The sequence below is a fragment of the Colobus angolensis genome, unplaced genomic scaffold (genome assembly GCF_000951035.1).
Source record: "Colobus angolensis palliatus isolate OR3802 unplaced genomic scaffold, Cang.pa_1.0 Scaffold44, whole genome shotgun sequence".
Classification (NCBI taxonomy): domain Eukaryota; kingdom Metazoa; phylum Chordata; class Mammalia; order Primates; family Cercopithecidae; genus Colobus; species Colobus angolensis.
In genome coordinates this window covers 6,010,205-6,019,289 of record NW_012117821.1, presented here as the reverse complement: position 1 = coordinate 6,019,289, position 9,085 = coordinate 6,010,205, and positions in this window count along the sequence as shown.

Here is a 9,085-nt window from a genome sequence, read left to right as displayed (position 1 = left end):
TTGCTATCTGTACTACGAAGTGTTTGAAATATTCATAATTTTAAAATAATTTATTATTAATAAAAATATAAAATCAATTGGTGGGAACAATTTGATAAGTATAGAAATCCAAAGTGGGTGGTTATGGATGTCAGTTTTATGTTAGTGTCAGCAGTCAATTTCCATATTCTAGCCACCTTGCCTGGCTAGTTTTTTGTATTTTTTTAGTAGAGACGGGGGTTTCACCGTGTTAGCCAGGATGGTCTCGATCTCCTGACCTCGTGATCCGCCCGTCTCGGCCTCCCAAAGTGCTGGGATTACGGGCTTGAGCCACCGCGCCCGGCCAAGAGCAAGAGTCTTTAAGCAACTTGCTTTGCAGTCTTCTGACATTCTCCATTGAACTTATACAGAAACTTGAAAAAACAGTAATAAGAATTTTCTCTTTCAGAGTTATATTAGTAATAATGTCTAAACTGCTCACCTTCTCACATTTATTCCATTTCAAGGGAGTCAATGAAGGGTTCCTCTGCTAGTTTTTACCTTCATTGTTTAGGGAAAAAATGCCTTTCAGATATACTTTGTTGCCTTACCAATTATGCCATTTTAATAATTGGGTATCTTAGAGTCATAATGTGTCAGATAGCTTGCAAAATTTCAAATCGGAATTATTATTTTTAAATATGGAATCCAGTCGGTCGCAGTGGCTTATGCCTGTGACCTCAGCACTTTGGGAGGCCGAGGCAGGTAGATTGCTTGAGTCCAGGAGTTTGAGACCATCCTAGGCAACACGGTGGAGCTCCGTCTTTACAAAAAATACAAAAATTAGCCAGGCATGGTGGTGTATGCCTGTAGTCCCAGCTACTAGAGAGGCTAAGCTGGGAGGATCCCTTTAGCTCGGGGGGGTGGAGGTGCAGTGAGTCGTGACGGTCTTACTGCAATCAAGTCTGGGTGAGGCAGCAAGACCCTGTCTCCTGCGCACCCCCACCCCCCCCACAAAAAAGTCAGTATCTGCGGAAGAAAATTTACAAGTACATAAAAATAATATGGATTCCAGACTTAGCTTTGATTTTGTCGCTAACATTTTATCTTAAGTTGTTAATACAATAAAATTTCAATACTGCAACTTTGGCTGGCTTCGGTTTGTAAAACTATCAGCTGAAGTGTTTAATTTAAATTTAACTCATTTAAATAGTAGAAAAATTTAGCTAATAAAAGGATATTCTTTTAAACCAGATAGAGAGTAATTTCTTATGGTAATTTCTTTCCTCATTTGAAATGGCCACACCAGCGTGTTGGTTTGGCCTGAAAAGTAAATTGTGGATCTCACTGCCCATATTATTAATATTACAATAACTCTAAAACACCTGACAGGTCTGCAATGTGAAGACTGTACCTCAGCATCATTGACATGCCATATCCCACGCATTTTAAGATGTCATCTTCTTTCACAATGGCCAATGCTTAATGTGTGTATTATACAATGCACTTTAACCCTGCTTGGCACAGGTACAACTAAAGAGGAGTCACTGCTCCCTTACTTTCTTCCCTCCTTCTTTTCTCACCATTTGAACACCACCACTACTTTTTTGCCAACATTTCAGGGTGTGGTAAAAAACTTCCTCTTAATAGGTTTTGTGAATGCATAGTGGCAGAAGAGTAGAGTGGGGAAACATGTGGGCTCTGGCTTCAGACTGTCTGGGTTTGAATTCCTGCTATCTTGGCAAGTTGTTTAAACTTTCTAAACTTCAGTCTCTTGTGTATAAAATGAAGATAATCAAGCTTCCCTTATGGGCTGACTGCCAGGTGAACATGAGGTAATCATGTCAAATGGTCAACACAGTGTAGGCACATGAGGAATCCTCAGTAGATGTTAGCCATTATTATTATTATTATTCTTCTTTATGAAAATAAGTACTATTTGTTCTCTGCTTTTGCTGAACTGTAAAGATTGAACATGAATCTTCAATCATCAAGTTGGCATCATTCATTCATTCAACAACTATTAAATGCCTATTCTGTGAATAAGGTAGACCAGAACCCCACTCTCAGGGAGCTTGCATTGTAGTGAGATTTGTGCATTTGCGTATTCTTCTCTGGGCTGAAGGATCAGGCAGTGGTTCTTGTTGCTCCTTCACAACAGCATGCTCATCCAATGTTCTTATTGCCCTGAGACTACCGGGTCCTCTTAATAATAGCTTGAAGCCTATGCAACACAGAGAGACCTCAGCACTACAAAAAAATAGAAAAATTGGCTGGGCATGGTGGTGCACACCTGTGGTCCTAGCTGCTCAGGAGGCTGAAGCAGGAGGATCACTTGAGCCCAGGAGTTCCACGCTGCAGTGAGCTATGCTTGTGCCACAGCACTCCAGGCTAGGTGACAGAGCAAGACCCTGTCTCTAAAAATAATTACATATATATAATAATAACAATAATAGTTTGAGGTTTCCTAAGGTTTTTCTTAGTAGTATTTTCTTCTCCTTCATGTGCAATGTGTTGTTTATGCATGACACTCTAAGTGCATTTTCATTGCCAGGCTTCTTTACATATATATTTTTAAAAATATTAAGCTGTTCATTTTCCATGGATAGAAACAGAAAGCCTTGTTTCCATGCTCCACTGTGTTTAGTCTAAAATGTCACTGCAACTTGGCAGGGTGTATAAAACTAATTTGCACATTTTACTACACAAAACATTGAGGACTTGGGTAATTTTTATTGCCATAAAAAGTGACTTACACAGAGGTTCACAGAGACCAGGCAATAAGAAAAAAAAAAGGTGAAACAACTCAACATCATCATTCTCTTGTCTTTGAGTGGCTTTGCACGAGCATTTCTGGAACATTGCTTCATAAGCTATTGTCATTGAGACTGATATTTTGAAGAGCTTGCCTGAGGCAGAGATATTTGCTATTTTGTTCTTGATCAAACTCATCATACCCATCATTACATTTTCTTCTTAAATGTCCCAATTTTCACCCAGAGAAAGCCATCTTTAGTTTTCAAGGTAATTGTTTAAGGCCACTTGAAGACAATATTACATTAATATACATTAACTACAGCCAGGTGCGGTGGCTCACGCCTGTAATCCCAGCACTCTGGGAGGCTGAAGCCGGTGGATCACGAGGTCAGGAGATTGAGACCATTCTGGCTAACACGGCGAAACCCCATCTGTAATTTCAGCACTTTGGGAGGCTGAGGCAGGTGGATCACGAGGTCAGGAGATCGAGACCATCCTGGCTAACATGGTGAAACCCCATCTCTACTAAAAGTACAAAAAATTAGCCGGGCGTGGTGGTGGGCACTGGTAGTTCCAGCTACTTGGGAGGCTGAGGCAGAAGAATGGTGTGAACCCGGGAGGCGGAGCTTGCAGTGAGCCGAGATCACACCGCTACACTCCAGCCTGGGCCACAGTGTGAGACACTGTCTCAAACAAACAAACAAACAAATATATATGTATATACACACACATTAACTACTGACACTCATATCTAATGGCTATACAGCAGGACCTCAAATACATCATTTTGTTCAATGTCATTTGGTTATAACGTTGATGAAGAAATGAAGCAATTCCAGGCCAGGGCTACTGTCTGTGGAGTGTGCATCTTTCCCCATATCTGTGTGGGTTTTTTCCAGGTCCTCCTGTTTCCTCTCGCCTCCTACAGCTGTGCCCGCGAGGGCACTTGGCGTGTCATGGCCTCAGTCTGAGTGAATGTGGGTATGAGAGTACGCCCTGCCGTGAGATGGCATCCTGTCTAGGGTTGATTCCTGTTTGGCGCCTTGAGCTGCCTGGATAGTCCCGGCCACGCTTGACCCTGAACTGGAAAACTTGAGTAAATAATGATCTTACTTGTTTTTATGAATCTTTCTTAAATATAAGTATAGCTCACATTTATTTCAATGTTTAATATTAGAAGTGTTTTGGTCTTTATTTGCAAGTTTGGTGATGTTTTTGTGATCTGAAATATGCCATAGGAACTTTTTCTTTCCTTTTTTTTTTTTTTTTTTGAGGCGGAGTCTCACTCTGTCGCCCGGACTGGAGTGCAGTGGCCGGGTCTCAGCTCACTGCAAGCTCCGCCTCCCGGGTTTACGGCATTCTCCTGCCTCAGCCTCCGGAGTAGCTGGGACTACAGGCGCCCGCCACCTCGCCCGGCTAGTTTTTGTATTTTTAGTAGAGACGGGGTTTCACCGTGTTAGCCAGGATGGTCTCGATCTCCTGACCTCGTGATCTGCCCGTCTCGGCCTCCCAAAGTGCTGGGATTACAGGCTTGAGCCACCGCGCCTGGCCTTCTTTTCTTTTCTTTCTTTTTTTTTCTTTTTTTGAGACAGGTTCTCACTCTGTCACCCAGGCTGGAGTGCAGTGGCACAATCTTGGCTCACTGCAACTTCTGCCTCCTGGGTTCAAGTGATTCTCGTTCCTCGCCTCTCAAGTAGCTGGGGCTACAGATGTGCACCACCATGCCTGGCTAATTTTTGTATTTTTGGTGGAGATGTGGTTTCACCATGTTGGCCAGGCTGGTCTCGAACTCCTGGCCTCATGTAATCCGCCCACCTTGGCCTCCCAAAGTGCTGGGATTACAGGTGTGAGCCACTGCACCTGGCCCCTGCCATAGGAAGTTAACTCCTGTTTGTATCAATTAGCCTATGGTTAAATTGGTTTTGTTATTTGTTCTTCTGCTTGAAGTGGCAGTTTCCAAGAATCTGTTGATGACGTTAAGTGAGGATTACTGTAGTTAGATAGTGCCCCAATGAGAAGTGTAACAAACAGACTAGTTCTTGCAGGACTGTTGAACTGTGATGAGTGCATTAGTCCTGTTGTCACCCATGTGTTCTCATTTGGAACTACAACACATTTGGATGTAGGTAACATTTGGGGGTGTTTGTTTTTGAGACAGGGCCTTGCTCTGCAACCCAGGCTGGAGTGCAGTGGTACAACCACAGCTCACTGCAGTGTTGACCTTCTCGAGCTCAGGTCATCCTCCCGCCTCAGCCTCCTAAGTAACTGGGACCACAGGCTCTTGCCACCATGCCTGGCTAATTTTTAAATTTTTTGTAGGAATGGGGTCTCAACATGTTGCTCAGACTGGTCTAGAACCCCTGGGTTCAAGCGATCTACCCACCTTGGCCTCCCAAAGTGCTGGGATTACAGGCATGAGCCACCATGCCTGGCCTTGTTTGAGTTTTACACATAGCATGTTTAAACAAGCATGTTTAGTTTTGAAAAATTGATTTTTACCATAATAATATGTAACAGGATCCTGTTTATGTAAAGAGATTTATGGACATGTATCAGGCAGTGTCCTGCCCATTCCCCCTCGGCCCAGCAGCCCAGAGAACTGTGGCTTCGGAGGGGTTTCCTTACCCAGTGGGGGCCTCTGCCCTCAGGAACCTGTGTCCCCTGTCATGGTTTTCTCTGGCCGTAGGAGTATGTTCAGGAAGCTGTGTCTCAGGAGCAACCCACAACCATGAGGGATGAGTTGGTGCATACATTTCCCAACTTCTTTGTCCTTTGGCAGGACAATACTGAGGTTTCTTCTCTACCGTCTCTCAGAGGGTCACCATGGGATTGAGCCCTGGTTGCCTCAAGTGCTAACCTTCACTGGATCTCCCCTTTCCTGTCTCACTTCTCTATCCCTCATCATACTTCTTTACATCATGGCCCCACAAAATTACTTGCATCCAAATCATTGACATGGGATTGCTTTGATGGCAGCCCACAGGTAGACACTATTTAATACATATACAAATAATGTGGAAGGATTCCCACTTACTGCTAATGGAGTAGCAGGCACATATTTGGCTGTAGTTCTCCCATTTGCCATGTATAGGCTACTCTCTCCTTTTGAAGAATTGTTCCCCTACCAAATAGGAACTGTCTCCCTGACCATAGTGATTGGTTGGGGTTGGGCATTTGATCCAAGCCATTAATAATATCCCCACCTCAGTCCAGACACAGTGGCTCATTTTGGGAGGCCGAGACAGGTGAATTGCTTGAGCCCAAGAGTTCCAGACCAGCCTGGGCAACATGTTGAAACCCTGTCTACACACACACACACACACACACACACACATACACACACACACACACACAAAATACAAAAATTACCCAGGCACAGTGGCGTGCGCCTGTGGTCCCAGCTACTCGGGAGACTGAGGTGGGAGAATCACTTGAGCCTAGGAGGTAGAGATGGCAGCAATGCCACCACACTCCAGCCTGGGTGACAGAGTGAGACACTGCCTCAAATAATAATAGTAATAATACGCCCACCCCTGGCAATTGTGATTGGTCCATAGAGAGAATATAACACATACTGGACTAATCAGACACCCTCCTTGGGACTGGTGCTGTGGGAAGAGAACCTCTTTCCTCTCAGAGCTGTGAAGCTATGAGCCCAGAGCTGACCCCAGCCATCTCTCTGACCACACAGAGGATAATGTTCACAGTGGGAGAGGATACAGCCAAATCTCAGAGGCAGGAAGAGAGAGAAACAAGAGCATCTTCCCAGCATTTGGATTCCTAGGGCCAATTGACTCTAAACTAGTGCCACTCTGTCCCTCCCCACAGTTTTGTTAGGTGTTCTCTCCTACACCTTACCACCTTGTCTTAAGCTAGAGTAAGAGCTTTATCATTTATAACCTAAGACTCCTAATACAGATGTTTACCTCCAGGGCAGAAGGTTGGATTGGGAGTGAGGATGTGAAGCAGGAGATTCACTTTTCAGATATCATGTTTTTCAGTTCTAGGATTTCCATATAGTTCTTTTTTACAGTTTCCCAATCTCTTCTCAATTTTCCATCTCTTTACCCAGTATCTGCATCTTTTCCAAAGACTCTTTAATACATTTATCAAACATATTTTAAATCCCTTCTCTGCCAGTTCTGACATCTGAGTTGTCTGTGAGTCTGTTTCTATTGACTAGTATATCTCTTGATTATGGGTCACATTTTTCTCTTTCTTCACGTATCTAATAATTATAGTGAACATTGTAAATGATATGTTGTAGAGACTGAATTCTGTTATCTTCCTCTGGGATTCTAATATATGCTAAAGTTCAAGAGTGGCTGCCCTTAGGGGAAAGTCATACAAGTGTGGATCTCACCCGGAGTGTCTTCCTTCTTTCAAGGAAAAAGTCCCCTTCCTTTAGTCTGGCTGTCCAGTGGCATCAAATAGGTTTTTATTTTTGTCTTGTCCAGAGTTTGTAATTATGATCTATAGGGGAGGGGCTAGTATTCTACAAATCACTCTACTCTGTTAGACCAAAATTTGGATATTCACTTTTTAGTTCAAATACTGTATTAAATATGGTTTGATGTTGCTTACATTCTTTGTCATTTAAAAATAAATTTAAAATGTTTTTAATTGTACTGGGCATGGTGGCACACATCTGTAGTCCCTGGCTACTTGGGAGGTTGGGGTAGGAGGATTGCTTGAGCCCCAGAGTTCAAGGCTATAGTGTGCTATGTTAGCGCTTGTGAATAGCCACTGCATTCCAGCCTGGGCAACATAGCAAGACACATATATTTAATTGCTATTTGAATAAAATGTTTGTGAAACCCTGGAAGTACCTTACAGTTTTATGAGACACAGCTTGAAAATCTCTAGTTTAAACCATATGATTGACCATAATGGGTATGGATTAGCTTCAACCAGACATAGGAGTATCTCTATGACAACTGTTGCCATAGCACCAGGCCTATGACAGGTGGAAAATGGGCTTGTGAAGACTGAAGAGGAATGCAGGGTAATACCTTCTGGTCCCCATTCCAGGAAATCCCAGAGACTTGCTTTGCACCTTAAAAATGGAAATCTACAGATGGTGATTAGGTAAAAATGAGCTTTTTGTTAAAAGCAGCCACGTTTCCAGTATTCCAACCTATTTTCAGAAGAAGGCTCCTCTTAGCTCCTATGGGCCAATTCATACCCACTTGGTTCATCAATCCTTACCTGTTAACCTGCTCACATGCCCCAAAGTGCAGAGGGTCCCTGCTCTGCAACGAGAAGCAGGGACTCCCACTCAGGGGGGAATTGGCCTCAAGTTTCCCAGTATTTCCACCCTCTCAGACCTATGGACTGGAGAGAAAGTTCATCTAAATAAATCATTGCAGCCTCTCCTTTCCTCCCCATTCCTAGTCAGACCCACGAGTGTTTTATTTACCAGGGAGCAGACCTGGAACAAGCTTCTCCAACTTTTTGTTTGTTTGTTTGTTTTTTGAGACAGGGTCTTCCTCTTTCACCTAGGCTTCAGTGCAGTGGTGTGATCTCAGCGCACTGTAGCCTCCACTTCCTGCGCTCAAGTGATTCTCCCACCTCAGTCTCCTGAGCAGCTGGGACCACAGGCATGCACCACTACACACAGCTAATTTTTTTTTTATTTTAGAAATGGGGTCTCACTGTGTTGCCCAGGCTGGTCTTGAACTCCTGGGATCAAGCAGCCCTTCTGTCTTGGCCTCCCAAAGTGCTGGGATTCCAGGCATGAGCCACAGTGCCTGGCTCTTCTCCAACTTTAATGTGCACACAAGTCCCCTGAGGGTCTTGTTAAAATATAAATCCTGATTTAGTAGTTGTCATGGGCCAAACTGTGTCTGCCCCTCATTTTCTTTTTTTAAATTTTTTTTTTGAGACAGGATCTGGCTGTGTTGCAAAGGCTGGAGTGCAGTGGCAGGATCTCGGCTCACTGCAACCTCCACCTCCTGGGCTCAAGCAATTCTGCCACCTCAGCCTCCTGTGTAACTGGGACCATAGATGCACACCACCACGCCCAGTTAATTTTGTGTATTTTTGTAAAGATGGGGTTTTGCCATGCTGCCCAGGCTGGTCTTGACCTCCTGAGCTCAAGCTGTCTGCTCGCCTTGGCCTCACAAAGTGCTGGGATTTCAGATGTAAGCCACCGTCCCTGGTCATGCCCCTCAAAATTCATACGTTGAAATCATAATTGCCCTACCTCAGAATGTGACTGTATTTGGAGACAGGGTGTTTAAAGAGGTAATTAAGGTTAAATGAGGTCATAAGAGTGGGCCCTAATCCAATAGGACTGGTGTGCTTATAAGAAGAGGAGATGAGGCCGGGTGTGGTGGCTCATGGCTATAATCCCAGCACTTTGGGAGGC